The sequence below is a fragment of the Colletes latitarsis genome, chromosome 5 (assembly GCF_051014445.1).
Source record: "Colletes latitarsis isolate SP2378_abdomen chromosome 5, iyColLati1, whole genome shotgun sequence".
Taxonomy (NCBI): Eukaryota; Metazoa; Arthropoda; class Insecta; order Hymenoptera; family Colletidae; genus Colletes; species Colletes latitarsis.
Genome location: NC_135138.1, coordinates 37,832,173 through 37,849,338, shown reverse-complemented (window position 1 = coordinate 37,849,338; position 17,166 = coordinate 37,832,173). Strand labels below are relative to the sequence as shown.

The 17,166-nt window shown below is 44.9% G+C and overlaps 1 protein-coding gene across 2 annotated transcripts in view; it reads right to left on the bottom strand.

Annotated features, from left to right (window-relative positions):
• LOC143341926 (neuronal growth regulator 1) overlaps positions 1 to 15,535 on the bottom strand; it is a 51,058-nt gene extending 35,523 nt beyond the window's left edge. The window contains exons 1-2 of one of the 2 annotated variants that reach the window (XM_076765338.1): positions 15,276 to 15,535; positions 14,482 to 14,683 (exon numbers count right to left, since the gene is read on the bottom strand). The gene's annotated coding sequence lies outside the window, so the exon portion shown is untranslated. Of the gene's footprint in view, positions 1 to 14,481; positions 14,684 to 15,141; positions 15,222 to 15,275 lie in introns of those variants that run through there. The other variant, XM_076765339.1, reaches the window with a different exon arrangement.
• Positions 15,536 to 17,166: the final 1,631 nt, after the last annotated feature.

Genomic DNA, 17,166 nt, shown 5'->3' with positions numbered 1-17,166 from the left:
AAAGAGGACGGTAACTGCCGTGAACATTCGAAAGTGTGGAAACACTTTGAATCGAATCGAATTCGAATTCGAACGTATAGAAATTTTTGGGCGATATCGCGAGCGCGAGCGACACGTCGCGCTCAATATTTAACGCGTTTTTCTAGACGATCAATTGAAAAATTGTCGCGACGAGTGGTCCACCGCGGTTACGACAGCCCGGTGATCGATCGTATGCAAAAAAAAAATGTTACTTGTCCGAGCTTTCGCTGCCCAACGATGTCGACTGCAATTTTTTTTTCGTAATAGCTTCTAAGTTCTCGGCTACTTCAATGTTTTTATCTTAATTCCTTTGATACTTTATTCTCGTCAGAGTCTACGTTGCCCCGAGTATCTTTTATTTTGTTATTAAAATAATATCCTGGTTGTGACCTCGGGATTCTTCCGAGTCACACACGATGATCGTTGTTTTTCCTCCGATTTTCATGCTGATTGGATCAGTGTATGCTTTAGACTGCAATTCCGGTAGCGGCGCATATTCGATTGCCATTTTTCGAGTTCGTGTTCATTCCAGGCTCTTTCGCATTCTATCCCGTTCGAAAGGGCTGCATTATAGATCGTGTGAAATCCAAGTGTCTGACCCCAATCGAATGCCCGACTCGTGAGAGAAACAGAGCGAGAGAGAGAGAGTGAGAGGAGGAAGAGTGAGTCGTCGTTGAAATCCCATGTGAATTCGTTGGCTCGTGGGAGTAGAGTGTATCGATCAATAAATCTCTGTACAGATAACGCTTATGTAAACGCTTGGAACGTCGTGTTCAGGTGGACAACCCTCTACTATCGATATTAGCAATTACAAACCCTTTTCACATTTTTTACACGTACGTACAACTCTACTGAAACGCCAAACAACTATTGGAGGAAATTTTAGGAGGCGTGTGTGCCTTCATCGATCGCGACATTAAAAAGTTTGAGGGCTCGATGGAGTTTTCCAAGGATGCGGTTGCAGGAACCGGGTGCGAACCGATCGCGACCAATTACGTCCGCCAATTTTCCGTGGACAGAATTTCCAGATGTCGGTGTACCGGAAACTTGTTTGGCGCGACGAGAACGCGTTTTCGTCGTCGGACAAACGCAATATCCGGGCGGGAACATAAGTAATCGTTACCGTAGCCGGGGGTGGAGACGAGGGAAAAAAGTTTTAATCGTTCCGCCGGGAAAGAAAGACCGAAGCACGGAAATCAAGGACGGCGAGAAGGAATTTCAATACTGTCGTTTATTGTACTTTACGGTCACGCGGTCCGTGAAATCGAGAAAGGAACGATGCTTGGTTACTTTTAACTTTCGTCTCGGGACTCCGTCGAGCAGAAAATTACCGCGTGTTATTGAATTTCCGTTTCCGCCTTGAAAGGAAAATCATTCGAAGATTAATCTACGAATGTTGGGCCGCGTGATTCTTGCGTAAACAGTACCGTCAATTTTCAGGCTTCTCCTCCAGGCCGACATACTGCCAGGTTCCGTTCATAAAGTGTGTTTTGGCGGGTCTTCCGGGGTTTCATTCTCCTCCGCAACATTTTTCAGGCATTATTCATGCCCACCGTAACGTTCTCGGTACACATAAGTTTCAAACAATTTATATTCTTCTTGCAATATTAACCGTGAGTTTTCCTTTGATCGATTACACGGTTTGGGAAGAATACAGCCGGATATAATACAGGATGTTCCTGGCTCGAGATTCTTTTTTTACGATGAACTAAGCGACAGAAGCTTATGAATACGTTCGGCTCGTTTTAGTGGTAGGAAATGTCGCACGAACGTATGTTCCCGTTTCGACTAATGACGTTTCACGCCCTATAAATATTGAAAGTTCGAGGAGAAACAGAAACTCGTGTTCGCGGCCTGGTTTACAGAAATCCGTTCCAGCCGTTTCGTCGAAGTTTAGTTTCAGCTAATAAAGCGTGTAACAGCTTGAATCGAACGCTCCCCGAAGCGAAAAGTGTTCCAAGTGAAATTCGCGAGAACGTCTCATCGCATCTCGTGTCACTCCCTTGGAATTTTAAATAAAACGTCGGGATCGTTTGCGCAATTCTTCAATTTATAGCAAAGTCACGAACCATGAAGTTTATTCGGCCTGTTGGACGAGGAGAGATTACCGAGGCGAAGAATATTCTTTTGTCTCAGCATTGTTCGACGATAGATGAGTCTGCACAGAATGCTCGAGAATCCCGGGGATCTTATTGGCAGTTCATTCTAAGAGCGTACCCTTCTTGTCGATCTTATGCAAATCGTATTTTCTTGAAATTTATCGCTCCATTGTTACCGAGAGGGGGATAAAGATGAATGAGGGTAAACGAGCTATAAAAAAACGAAGTCTTGGATTTACGTACCCGAGGGTAATGAACTACATCGATCGCTTAGATTTGGGTAGTCGAGCGCGACTGAAAGTTAACGTTTCGATTAATTAAAAACATACAGATCCGCGGTAATATTAAATTCGTTCGCAAGCGTATCAACTAAATGCCAACGAGTTCGTAAAAATAATTCTTTACGGTGTAATCGGATGTTTAATTTTATTTCGTTCCGTGGAATTACTCTTTGAGTCTCGAACGAGATGAAATACGTCTTGTCGATGTAAGAAGTAAATTAGGTCGAGTGAATATTCATGGGGCAAAGTTGAAAATAGCCCGAAGGAGATTTTCGGTTTCGAAGGTAATAATCTGCAATTGATTGCGAGGAACTGCAGACAGGGGAAACGAAGGGAATTCCGTTTTGCAAGTTGAAAGTCGACGGTTACGCGAAAAGTTGTTGGTCGTAAAATATAATCTATTGCGAAGAAGCGGCAGGGAAACAGGAAACATCGCGCATTCGAAAAACAAAAGAAGGCCAAAGTACAGAACAAATATAAATTGTTCGGGAGGGATGTACCGTAAATTGAACCAGGAATTCTGCAACTGGCAACGAATTGCGCTTATTATGATTGAGTGAAATTGGGTTCTGAAATTATTGTAGCTGGTCGGATCTTAGCGCGTGGAGAAAAATGCAAAATTTCAAAGACGAGTTTCATCCAGTTTCTTGCGTTTCCTCGAATAAAATGCAATATGTGAAATTGAATCTTCGGCTTAGGCGTAACGGTATTAGTTGGTTGAATAGTCTGCAATTACTCGACAACTAGTACATAATCGCTTTAATCAGACTGTTGAAGTAATCAATATCGTGTCTAGAACGTGGACTATTATGGTTAAGCTTTATGGACGGATTAGTCCATTTGACAGATCTTATTAGATGCTCTTTGTACTAAGTGCTAGTATCATAAAATGACGAACCGATTACGAGTGTAGATTTGAAAACTTAGTCGACTCGTCGAACGATATTCTCTTGAATACTCTTTGACGAGTTCCTTTTTTAGACTAAACAGGAAATATTCGGTTGTCACACAAAAGTCTGGCCGAATCGGGATGTAGGCTAACGAGTACAATAAAAATGGTCCCCAGCGACGGAATTGGATTCGTCGCAATTTTCTTGATTGAACTTACATCGGATCGCTCGAAGGCGAAAGCTCGCTTGGAAATTTTTCTCGGTCGCACGTGCCGGAAACGAGCGACCTGTCCCTTCCGGCGTTTTCTTCTATCATCCCGGACTGATTCGCGAAACGATTGCTTTCCTTCTCGCCGTTTTTTTCCCAGCCCTTTCTTCTTTTTACGATCGCTTTGTCCCCTTCTGTTGCGGTTTGTTCCCCGCGCGGAACTTTCTGACCCCCGGACGCCTGGTCGTTTCGGAGCAAAACGTGACCAGGTCTCCGCTAAAGAATCCATCTCTCTCTCCTCCCTGTCCTCTTATTTACAGATTGTCGGACAAATGTTTGTCAACAAAACTACAGATTCTAGATTACAATAGTGGTCACTGTAAACTCTCAGATTTAAATTTAAAAAATTGTTAATTGCCCCCATAATGGGATCTGCGCGAACTGGGTCCTAAGAACATCGCTAATCTACACACGTCATCATACTCGATCCAGCCGTCGTTTAGAGTAAGTCGGAGAAATGGTCGTAAGCGATCGTTGGAACGATCTGGTTGGCTCTTTATCGGCAGTAATCCACGGGCGTTCGTTCTGCTCGCAACTTGATATCAATTATCAAGATTCCGAATGCCTGGTTTAGGAGTGTTTACCTGGCGGATTGTCTGGCCGGCTCGTTCGTTAATGGGAAGCTAACGATTTTCTGCAGTGCCATTATTCATCGTCGTTAGTACCATAAAGTTTGGCCACGGTCGGTCGGGTTAATGGCGGGTTGCGCCCAAGTAGCGGCCCTTCCCTAAATCGAGTATTAAATCGTTCTGCTAACGGAGGACGATAATTTGTCGTCGGGAGGGCAAGTGTTAAGTCTCTCTGGACTTACGATCGGCTTCGCCTGTTTGTCTTTGGCCACTGAAAACTTTATATCGGCACCGTTTCCCCCGACTGGGGGATAGACGATCGACCCGATTCGAAAGGGACGCTTATACTCGCCCTGAGAACGATTCGCGCTGCACCGAGTACTCGTTGTTTTCGTACGAGATTATCGAAAACGCGGTTTGCTTGGCTCGTAGTTAATTCGAGGATGTAGGAACCCGATCTGTTGTTTGTAATGTTGTAATCTTAACAAATTCCACGAGACGTCTCGGTGTGACTGTTCAGACGGCTCTTGTACGCGCGCGGAGTGCATTGTTATGGTAATTTAGAATCGTCGGTCCCGAAAGGATTGCTCGTAGTCGCGCGTACATCTATCTAATTCGAACTGCGAAACGAAGTTTTGATAATGCACGAAATTCTGCTGGGAAAACGACGACGCGGAAGCAACGCTCGCACTCGAAAGAATAATAATTGTTAAACACGATTTTTTTGTGTTTTAAAAACGACCCTACGATTCTAAATTGGAGGAGGTAAAAAATACAGCTCCAATTTGTACTTGTTTTTCGGGTGCAACCTGTCGAGTTGTTTCCAATTTAAATATAAATGGAAATGCGATGACTAAAATAAACTGGATGAGATTTCTAGCGGTGAGAAATTGATTTTTTAGCGAACCACAGCGACTAATTTGATTAATGTGCCTAGGTAAAAGCAGAATAACGAATTTCTGCAAGCAAGCGAGATTTATTTTAATTTTGTTGCAGATAAAGTAAAGAGTTTCAGTAGCCGATTTTATCGAATTATCTGGGCAAAATCGGAATAATGAATTTATCGAAGCGAATTTTATTTTTAGGTAGCTAAAAATTCGTGCAATAAATTTCAAGTATATTAATTGTTGATACAGTCGTCGTTTCACAGATTTCTTTGCTAATAACTTTTAACAAATTTTTATTTGTTGGAGCTTACGAAATGGGTAGCAGGTTCGAAAAGCGGAATATGAAAAGTAATATTGCTGTAATTTCTCTAATCCCTTTATGATATCGGAGCAGATTCGTTCGAAAATGCAACTAGACGCTCTGATTTGCTTCATTTGTAATTCGATCCCGAGGATATCATAACGTTTCGTAAAATTATGATTCCCAACCCTTATCCAAATATTTTTATCCAAGTATAATATATCAACGTCAACATTTGGTTGCTTTTCCAATCTCGAGAAGTTGTCAGAGAGCAGTAGACTTTAATAAACTTTTAAATGTATGCCGTAAGCGTAGAGGGTGTGGTACTAGAGGTCATCGACCAGAAAATGAGCCTTGGCAAGGATACGGGTCCCAATGGTCAGAATAATTCTCTGCGCCCCGTGCAAGCGTGCGGCTAAGCGATATTTCTCGAAAGTGTCGCCCATTGGTCGGTTCGCCATCTTGTCACTCGCTACCCCTAAAGTAGGGAACACGAACGTCCGCAAACACAGAGACGGAGCAACTTTTGCAATTTAAAATACGTTTATTTAAGGATTCACATATTTTTCGACGTTTCACGTGCATTGTTTACATCTCTGAAAAATTTCACGAGTACTCAATCCTCGTGTCTGCGGGTGGTAGTGCGTTAATATTCGCCAGTGTGGCCACGCACAGATCGTGGGGCACGGTTAGACGAAAATGGGGAGTTCTCAGGGCAGCAGTGTCGGTTATAAACCATCGGTAATGTCGCGGTAACGTTGGCAGGCCGATCGTTGTGCGGCCGTGCGACGCAGAAAGCGGAAGTCCGCGGTTACCAATCGCGGTCACGCCGGGGGGTAAAATCGAACGCAAATATGGGCGCAGTACCTCGTCAAAATTTGCTCACCGCATATTTGTCTTGACGTGGCCGGTTATTATAGGATGGCCGAACCATTGGGCAAGTCGGAGCGTTTCGTGCGGGCCTGTGTTCAAATAAGTGCCGACTATGAACCCCCGGTGATCCCCAGGATATTCCGCGTTATGTACTATCTACGCGACGGAGCACGTATTCCGTGCCGCAGATGCGTGACATTCCGCGCGCGCATCCTGCAATTTCCCTGCAACTTCGCCGATTGCAATTTACGGGCAATTCAATTAACCCATTTGCCGCGACACGCCGCGTCGATTATAATTGCACGGATTCGCTGTCGTTCGTTTCGCTCAGACCACCGATGTTTTCATCTTCGTTCTGTCCGGGACCGCCAGCCCGCGCTGGGCAAATTTTGCCACTGAAAAGAGCGCAATTAACGATGCGATATTCGGCTGTCCACATTTCAACGTTCCCTTCATCGGGGAAACACGATTGTGGACGCCATGGCGTTAGGCCACGATAGACTTGGGCATCTATACCTTCACTTTTTTTTACCATTATAGAGTAATTCGAGGAATCTTTCTATCAAAAGTGCTGTTAACGAACTATACACGGTTTTTGGGAATATTACGGTGAATTAGATGTCTACGAGGTCGCGGAAATATTATGCAATATTCGCCGTCAAGTGAAAACAATGTCGTCGCCATTTTTGTCCGCGGTAACGAAGCTTTATATTACAAGGTGGAAGGAGGGGACTGTCACCGGTGTGGCTGGACAAAATTTATATCGTCAGCGGACGCGAGTTGAAACAAAATAACAGAAATTCTGTTCCGCGTATCGCGTTCCCGATGCGCAACACGCGATATTAATAAATAGATTTTCGTAATAAATACGTTGTCCTGTAAATGAAAATGAACTTCCATGAGAGACGGGGATATATTGAAAATAATTTTACGCTCGATAGTGGCGAGAGCAAAACAACTTCGCAAATGTAATGGCCGTTTATTAAATAAAATGTGCGCTATTCAATTGCACAAGCGGATTATGAAATCGTCCCTTTTTTTTGTGCCTCGATATCCTTTACAGCGATCAATGAAAGGTTTATTCGCGGTAATTGAAGTGCCTATACACGTAGGCTGGTTGCACGTTCGAAAGCAGAAGAAACGAATTAATAGTGAAAACGAAAAATAAGCTGGGAAGAGCTGAAAAGAGCACGGAGGAACAATGTTCAGGGTAAACGAGGAATACTCTGGCTCGTTTTATTTAAGCTGCTCCACCCTACGCGACTAGCTAGGTCTCTTCTCCCCGACACGAGTAACAGGCTATGACGATAAGCGCGGAGTTCCTGATAACTTCGAATAACAACGGCCTGCAGTGTACTAACGCACACCACGGCCGCACAACTGTCGCGCAAACGAATGCTTTTGCATAGTCAGATAGGGAAAATGAGAGAGAACTCCGAGGTATCACTATATTTGAGGGTTAATCGCGTCGCGTATAGAGTCGACGGAATTTAATGCTCCACCGAAAAGAGAGCGAATTGTTACACTGGCGTTGCGAGATTTTCTGCTAATAACGGACGATTCACAGTTTCGTTCAGAAAGTTTTACTCAATTTACTTCAGATTTTCGTAGCTTTTTCTTCAATTTTCGTTTCTCACATCTTAATCTATCGTTTTCACCGAATTTTTCAATTTCTCGCGAGGAACGATTCGATCGAGTTTGCTACCGATACCGGGAACAGGAACATCTTCTCCATCGCGCCAATAAAATATTCCCGCGTTATCTCTGGAGTTCGCGAGACAGTTTTTTGCCGAACGTGCCAAGTTCCGGCGGGTGGCGCAACACGTTTTCCCTTAAAGGAGAGTCGGAGTTTTCCAGTTCTCGGTCGTCATTGAAATCCCGTGGGCAAGTGGCCCGTGACCCATTTAGTCGCTACACCCGGCTCCGCCTTCGGCTTTATGTAACGGCCGGCTTTGTGCAACGTCTCGTTTCAGTTTTAAGGATCGGGATCGATACGGCGAACGCGGACGGTATCTCGATCGAATCGCATCGAACGGGGGCTCCGGAGGGCTGCGAATCTTTCGCGAGTGTCGTCCCCCGATGGGAATTTCCTGTTACGGCAACGTCACCGTGAAAATCTTCCGAAACTCCGGGACGCGTTTATTCTTTCGAAAGTTGCCGGATTACGACGGTCGGCCGTTATCTCGGAATGAAAATCTTTCAGCCGTAAGACTGATGTACTTGTTATCGATGCTCCGGGGTTCCGTTATCGTTCCCAGGCTACGATCTGGCTGCCCGTTCGAACACCGATTCACGCTACAGACGGTATTTATGATAATCGGGCCCTAGATACCGATCTCCCGGTCGGAGGTTAACACTCGAGGGTTGCAACTTTGCGTACGCACCGCACGTGACCTCTTGTTAGACCCCCTGGCCGAGCTGTCAGAGATCGGAGGGGTCGATACGTTCGACCGTAGATCCTCTGCTTTAATACAGATACAAGGATCCCCGGCGTTATTAACGAGCTCAGGAGCGATAAGAAAGAATCCCGCAGTCAACGAGTTCAAAAGGAAGCGTGAAAACCTATTAAGCCGACTCTCCTTTTTTTCGTAAACATTTTAATTGCCGTTCACTACTTTGCGGTTGCGGGGGCGGTTGAGTTTCGGCGTATATCTTGTCGAAATTTAATCGGTTCATCGAGCAAACAATTTACTTCGAAGTAAGTCCAACGTGTTTACTCGACATTCGGGTGCATCAAACAATGCATGCAACGAGAGCACAAGAATTTTATCCGATTCTTGCGATGTCGTGCAACCTGTCAATGTTTGCGTAACCGATAAACTTTGGAGCATCGCCGCTTCCATCGATGGAAACCCACCGATGGGAATTCTACAAACTCTTCGTTTTACAGTACACACACGTCACACAAGTAGGTCGATCACAAATTTTTCAGTAAATCGAAGCTCGCGATACTTTGAAGATTTGCAGCTATCATGTATAGTAACAGTTCGATTTCACTTGGCTGGTGACAATCGGTGTCTACGATTATTTCAAGTTTTAAAGAGGCACCAGTCTCTCGTTTCCCGTTATATTCGATCGTTTTCACGGGGTCCATTTACCCGGAATCCCGGAATCCGGAATTCGAAATCCGGTGGGAAGGGTATAATTTTTTTGCAAGCTTCTTGTTCGGAGAGGCGAGTGCAGCGGACAGCTTGGAAGACGATTCTCGGACCGCGTGCAGGCTACGATCCTCGCATACGCGGCCATCGAGGGTCTGACTTAAACGATGGTCTCGCCGAGTCGAGAGCGGAAGCGCAAAACCCAAGGAAATGGAATATTCCAGGCTTGGATATTGGTCGGACGAGGAAACCTTGGGTGAAAATGATAGTCGCGCGTCTGTTGGGAACTGTGACGCGCCCGGTCCTTTTACTTACATAGTTGCGACAGATTCTTGGAAACGGAGAACTGTCGAAAGTACTTCCCGATCGACGTAAGGGATTATCTCGTGCGAAATTAGGCTTGCCCCGGAAAGATCGATAGTTGGAACGAACTAGTTAAATTTTCGGATTCCTCCGTTGCGAATCAATTACTACTAGCGACTATTCTTGGCGCGCGTACGTCACCGACGCGACGTTCGGTTTCTTAGAGAGATTCTGTGTGCACGGATACTGAGATCCGTTTTATATGACTTTCAGATGCGGCGTCCGTGGAACGTCACTGTCGGAAATGGACAAGGGAGTCGCAGCGAACGACGTTGGACGAAAACAGAATATTCCACTCGGTCGGATATCGGATGAACGGAGGCAGGTCTATTCCGGGGAAACGATAACCAAGAACGCCCAGTAGGGACTGCACCACATGGTAAGTCGACGAGAATGTTTGCTACGCACGGTTCTTTCCTTACGACTATAGCTTTCCCTCACAAATAGAAAATACAAGAAAATTCTCCTCCTCGAGGAACCTTACGAACCTAATAGCTGCAATCCTATTTTCGTGTTCGCGTATGCAACCCGCTTCAACCGAGAGCTCGTAATCGCGTGCTTGACCCGCGAAACGGAGCGCTAAATCAACGGTAACGACACCGTCGAATTTTTGAAAATTACTCCGTCCACCCACTCGTATTTTCCGAACGTTATGCCAATCGATCGAACCGGTATTGGGTCAAATTATTGGGTCGGTGTTCAGAGGAAAGTGACCACATTTTTTCAACTAATTTACAGCTTCAGGAACGCGGTGTCAAACATCGGTTCTTTCGACAATGTCTATTGCACGTACGTTTCTCGATAATTGATTCTTTCGAAGCCTTTTCCATCGATACTTTGTGTCCTCCGAGCTTTCGACGTTGCATCGAGAGTTGTGTGTATTTTCTTGGAAAGCTGAGCGTGACAAATTAGCTGCACGGTTCGGTTCACCATTGCTTTGAAATCAGTAGTTAAAGGGGGCGGAGAGTCCGCCCCGGGTGACAGTTTTTCGATTTGCTACAATGAAGAGAAAGCTCTTTATTTTCATTGGGATATTGGAGGGAAATGTCTATCTCAGGATAGTCCAAAAAAATAGCTTCGAAGCTTTGGCAGAAATTTAGTCGAAATTCATCGAAAGAAAAAGGATTTGGTAGATTATTAATTTTATTTACGCTCGTGTTCGGGCCAGACGTATGGTTTGTATTTTATCGAGTCCCAGGAAAAAAACTTGGTATGCCTTCGGGGCGAGGCATCTGCTGGGGACGAAGTTGTGCTTGCGACGCGGCGAATATTCTGTCAGTTTTTCGCGATACTCTGCCGGACCGAGGGTGGTTGTGTGGGCGTAGGGTGGAAGGAAAACGTCGGTCGGGGCTCGCAAAATACTGTCGCTCGCGCGACGCGAGTGGACAAGGGAAAGGCGGAAGTCTGGCCGGCGGAATTGTTGAATTCCAAGCGAGAGGGTGAGAAGAGGCATTCGGACCGCAGATGTCGAGATGTCGTGGGGGGCTGGCTAGAGCCGGCCACGGGTTTTTACGAGTTTCCGGCGTGGAACTTGCATTACTTCTCGAGTGCAAGGGTTTGGAAGGACTACAGGAAGACCGACGGAGGGCGGGAAACCTGGCACGAAAAAGGGAGGGCGCGTGGTTTTATTCAAATTTTCCCCGGGCGAAATATCCACTTCCTTCTAGTCTCTCCCGCCAATCTCCGCGTTCCCAGCAGTTCTTTCGCGTCCTGGCTGGCCGATTTCGGGGCCGAAAGTGTGACGTCCTCGCGGCCTATTTTGCGCTTTCCCAGTCGCGAGCGTTTTTCCACGGAGAAAAATGCATGGCGACGTTCAGCGATGGTAACTAGACCGAACGATGCCCTCGTTTACGTTTCACGGATTATTAATTAGACGCGGTACTGAGCGCTTCGAGCTGTTTATTAAATTTACGCTTGACCAAAGACAATGCTGGTATCGACGATGAACTGACGAATAAAAAGGAATTATTCACAGATACGAGAACGTAAATATCGGCGATATTTTCCCTCGTAATTGTAAATATGTAGCGATACAACCGCGGTAGGAATAAATGGGTCGAAAGAACGTTAGGCAGTTGGAGAAATCGACGTATTCCGCAGGTAAAATACTCGCACGGATAATGCGTTATTGCAGATTTCAACTCGATAGTAATCTGGACCGATATCTTATTCTCCGAGGGTCGATCACGCGTTGGTGGTCGGACCGTATCCACGATTTATATGATATCTCTTTTCCTTGTAATGGTGAGCCATTTATTTCGCGATGCGTCTGGACTCCAGCGAGCTATTTCGCACATAATCGATGCCATCGCGATTCCCGTCTTTAGATCAACAAAGTGTCAACGTTTACCGTTGTTTCGATGGAAATTAAATAATATACAAAATAAATTCGAATATAAAATTTTTACGGGTTCGATAGTGTAGTTTTCAGACTGTTATTAACCTTACCGTTATTGCCGGATAGACGATAGCAGCGGAATCTTGTTCCAATGGTATCCGTAACCAACCGATTCCAATAAAAAGCAACGTTGACAAAGATCCTCGGGATTTCACGGATTGCTGCCGATTTAGTTCTTTCTCCTTGGATCGAACCGTCCCCCACCCCAGTTTTTCCGCTCGCAATTCAGCCGGAGATGAAAATAACGAACGTTTCGCGTCGAGCGATTAGAGGAGGGATCGTCCTCTTTTTCCGGCGAAGAACAAACAAAGCCCCACAGTTGAACGCAGATGTTGAGTCCGCTGGATGCTCGTGTTTTTGCTCCGAAGACAAGCATTTGGCGGAAATAACAGTACGAAACAGTAAATAAAGCTATCTTGACTTAGTTTCCATGAACGTAAACAGCATTATCTCGTCGGGGTAAATACTTATGAAATTATTATTTAAATGGACAGCGTTGCATCTTTGGCGATCTGAGAAACATACGAAATATTGTACTTGGGATTGTAAGGATTGTAAAATATGGAAGTAGAGTACGTCAAGAAGAATGTAAAATACGCGAACGAGGAAAAGCAGAACCATAGCAAGAACAGGTTGCACAGTAAGAAAAACCGAATTGAGAAAAATATTAAGAGATGGTGTTTCAAAGGGGAAAGAAATCCGACAACCACCACAGAGGATTTAGACGGATTTAGGTGCGAGTCGTGTAAGTTGCAAAACGCGAACGTATAGCCATTTTCTATCTAATACCGAAGCGTAGCGTGGATAAAACGTCTTCATCGGTTGACCGGGCGTTTGTTATAAACACGCTGTAAACCGGTCACGTAAAAACGCTAGATAAAACAAGACCAAGAGGTAATTCTTTAGGGACAACGCGAATAGCTTAACGCTAAAAAGGGAAGAAGGATCAAACTAGGAGAAAATGAGAGCAAGACCAAGTTCAAAAATGTGAAAGGTTCTCCAAAGGAAATTAAAAAAGCGAGTCGAGATAATAATTCTTATCCCTTAAATTTTCTTTCCATCGATCGTAACAGAATCCCTGAATTTTCTCTGAATTCACCTTAATCACGGTACGTTCCCTTTAACCCGAGACTGATCTTCATTTCTCCAGACAATATCTCGAAGGAGATTCGATGACAGTCGGATCGATTAAGGCGGAGGATTTAAAGACAAGCATCTAGCGGAGCAACTCGATTTTTCGCGTTATTCCATCGGCGAACTTTCATTAGAAACTCGTCACCGTGGCGAATCTTTAACGCATCGTCGAAACCGTAAGATATTACTTCTGGCTTGAAATTAATGAAACGAGGAACGGAACCGCTGGTCGCGAAACTTGCCGTACGACGAAACTTTATCGTTACCCTCTCGCCGATGAAACTTATAGAATAGAAATCCGGTCACGTAAAGGACATTGGGGCAACATTATTAAATTGCACGACGCTCTCGCGTCAGGAAATAATGTATTTCGCAGTCCCTGTGCCCGTTCGAATAAAACGCGGTTACCGGAACAAGTTTTCCGGAAACTTTGTTTCGCGCAGAGTTGTAAAGCATCGTCGAATCGTCCCGATATTGACCATTCTTCTCGCGTTCGAGTTTCCAGATTCGCGTGTTTCTCGTCCGAGCAGTCTGTCGATAATTTGCAACGCGGCCTGCAATATATTCCTTTTTATTGCTTAGTTTTATTGGCGCATTAAATCTTGTTAATTGATCGTTTCCTGGTTCTGATACGCGGTGGCTCCCGCTTATTGTTAGGCGAACGTCTGTTCGTGTATCCGCATTAATGACTCGTTCTGGCTTCGATCAATTATCCGAATCGTAGAAGGTACAAACGGAATCGTAACACGCATCGCCAGTTCAACGATCTCCGGCGGTCCTTGTTACGGTTTAGAAATAATTAGTCGTGGCAACTTTGTCCGTCGACTACGGTATGTTACGCGTTTTCTGCGAGTTTCGCCACAGAATCCCTGCAAACGTTTTAAGTCATTATTTGTAGAACGTAGTTACGTTATCGGAGTTGTCTCATGTGTTCCCGCACCATTGTAATTTGTGGCGCAGAGTTTGCTTTCCATGTAATTGCAGCGTCAGAATGCTTGAACAGGGTAAGTAGCGGCATAAGTGCAGCGATAAGGTAGTTAGAATGTACGGAAAAGGGCACTTCGGAGCTAATTACGGCCTGCGGATCAATTTCTTCCTCGGGAAAGGGCCCTTAAAAAATTCTTGGACTCCGCCGAGGGCACTCGTAAACGCAACTCGCGCGACATTCTTTCGTTAAGGATGAGAATTCCGTTCAAATTCGAGGTAAATTTTTCCAGCATTCTTACGCGTATAGTAATGAAAATATTGCGTTAGACGAAATGACAGAAGGTGGAAAAGGGACTGCACTAGGTCTCTTACCACTTATCGCTCGACGAAATCGTGACTCGTACTTCGACCAGGCATTATTCTTCGCGTTATTCCGTTGCTCGTACTTTGCGTGTGGCACACCGCGTTTACTTGTCCACTGTCCTATTATTCCCCGGAACGCGACTAAATTCTCGTTTCGAAGTCCAGCAACGTGAAATCGAGCTTCGATGTCGACGCGACCGAAGTATCGCCACTATAAGGACCAAGAAAATAATTGGAAACGATAAGTTTTCGAGTTATTCGCGTCGTATCCGTCAAAAAGAGGACTGTTCTCGATACTGAGATAGTTATGGTCGGACGAATTTCACAGATTTAACAATAGATTCGAAACTGTTGCGTTTTCGATGAAAATTAGTTATCAGAGTGTTCTCTTGTTCCAATACTATGGCTCGATATCGATATCTCGAACAAATCGAAGGTGACGTAAAATTACTCGCGAGTATTTCGATTTCAATCAGAAGAGGATTTGCGAAATGTAAGTGAACAACGGTTCTACTTCGCGAGGCGCTTTCGCGCATAGATTTCCCGAAGCGATGATTGGTCGATGGATCGGAAAGAACAAATGGATCGCGAAGGCAATAAAATTCTTCCGACCTAGAATCACGATTTTCAATTGGGTATGAAATGGACACAAAAATAGAAAGTGCCGACAATCGAGTTCCAAGACTGCGAGAGTAAATCTTTTTCCTCTCGCCACGAATCTAATTTTTAATACGATGTTAATTTAGCTTCCTCTTTCCTAGGACTTCTCGATTCGATGATTCTCTTCGAAAAACGGTGCATACATTAACATAGGCATAAGGACGTAGTGAATGTCGATCGGTTTATCGATTCTCGACGGAAATCGTTCGAGACACGCGCGAGCAACACGTTTCTCGCGAATCTGCTCGAAGGTAGACGCGCGTTAGATTCCTCGCGTTCGGAGCGGGTTCACGGGTCACCAGAGGATCGTTCGTAAGAAGCGTGTCGGCGTTTTGGCGCGGAGGTGGACGTGGTTTCGCACCGCGTGGCAAAGAGACCGCGAACCCACGCGTTTCAAGTTCGCCCGACGACTGACGAACGTTCCTGGGCTCGACGCCTGCGTCGCGAGGTTCGCGGCCACCTCGACGCCGCACTGCCCTGCTGCGCGCATCGTGCCTCGCCGACGTATCCGGATTACTCTCGAGCGTACCTGTTAAGGCCGCGACGCGCGCTCCGTTGCTCGCAGCCTTGAATATTGTACAAAGGGCTGTCATCTAAATTGCTCGGCCACCCCAGGGATCTTCGCCACCAGGCTCCCCGTTACGAGGGTGTGCGTTAAATTTTGGCCCTTGGTCGAAAAAACGTTCCGTTCTCTTCGCCTAATAGAAAGGTTCGATCAATTCAACGTGCCAGAACCAGGACCAAGGTAAATCTCTCTATATTTAAACTTTGAGGAAGCTGTTGAAATTCTACAAATCGAAGCGAAGAATTAAATTAATTGAACGAAGCTTGCGCTGAAGATCCTCGAATGCAACATCTATTCTCACTTGGAATATCTATTGTTACCTTGTTTTGCAACCACGTATCAACCTAGGCGATAGCTTTCGACACGGTGAATCACAATTTGCTATTACCTAAATTGACTTTCATTGGCAGTTGTATTGGATTAGCTTAAAAGCTATCTAATCGGACGTACACGAGTAACAACGATCCGAAACTCTTGCTCCAGTTTTGTCGTGTCCTTTTCGAGAGTTCCTCAGGGCCTGCGTCGATCCCTTACATATTTATTTATTCAAGCGCGTCTTAGTGCAAATAATGCATACTTGGTTCTACTTAGGGAAGACGAACAGTCGATTCTAGAGTTAATAATTTTGCGAACAGTTGCCACTCGTACCATGAAGCTCCATGCCTAATTAATTTTTCTTGAAAGTTCCGATGCTTTTTGTCCCCAGTGATCCGTTAGTTTCTTTCAGCGTGACGAACGGAGACGTTCTGCAGGTGTAGAAGCTTCGGGATCGATGTTTTTGCACTTCCGAATAATTAAACGTTCAGGAAGTTGGAAAACCTCGACTATTCGCTAAAATTCGTAGAGCAAAAACGCGAACAGACGTCTTACGGTTCTAAAACCTTTTCAGAATTTAGAATTTCATAAACTTTGCAACGTTCATAGATGGATATAGTTGATTACATTATGGCGTTCGTAAAGTACAGAAGGAATTCCGTACGGAGCAAAGGCTTTCTCCGCTCCTAATTCCTAATAAATAACGAAACATCTGGCTCGCTGGACGGACGTTTCGTTCGACCCCGAGCGAAGAAAGGCTTGGCCCTCGCCATTCGGTCCCTTTCTTATATTTATTACGAAATCCCTTCGGTACCCGGAGCAATGCGATGGAAAAATCATTCTCTGTATCCTCGTCACAAGCACAACTATAGCTCGCCCGGTGCTCCCTGTGCGTGAGTCGGACACGTGAATTATACCGAAGCAATAATTAATTCGGTTTACATTCTTATGCTTTACAGTCATAAGCAGTAATAAATATTGTTGAATTTATCTCCTGTCACGTTGCTTTGCATAAAAAATTCCGTGTCCTTGTTTCAATAGAATTAACTGAAAGTACTACTATTTTACAAATCCTTTGCCACTTATGTTCTAGTGCAGTCTTATGATTCTTTTAATTAATAGACGCCCGATTGCTTTTGATTCTAACTTGAAAC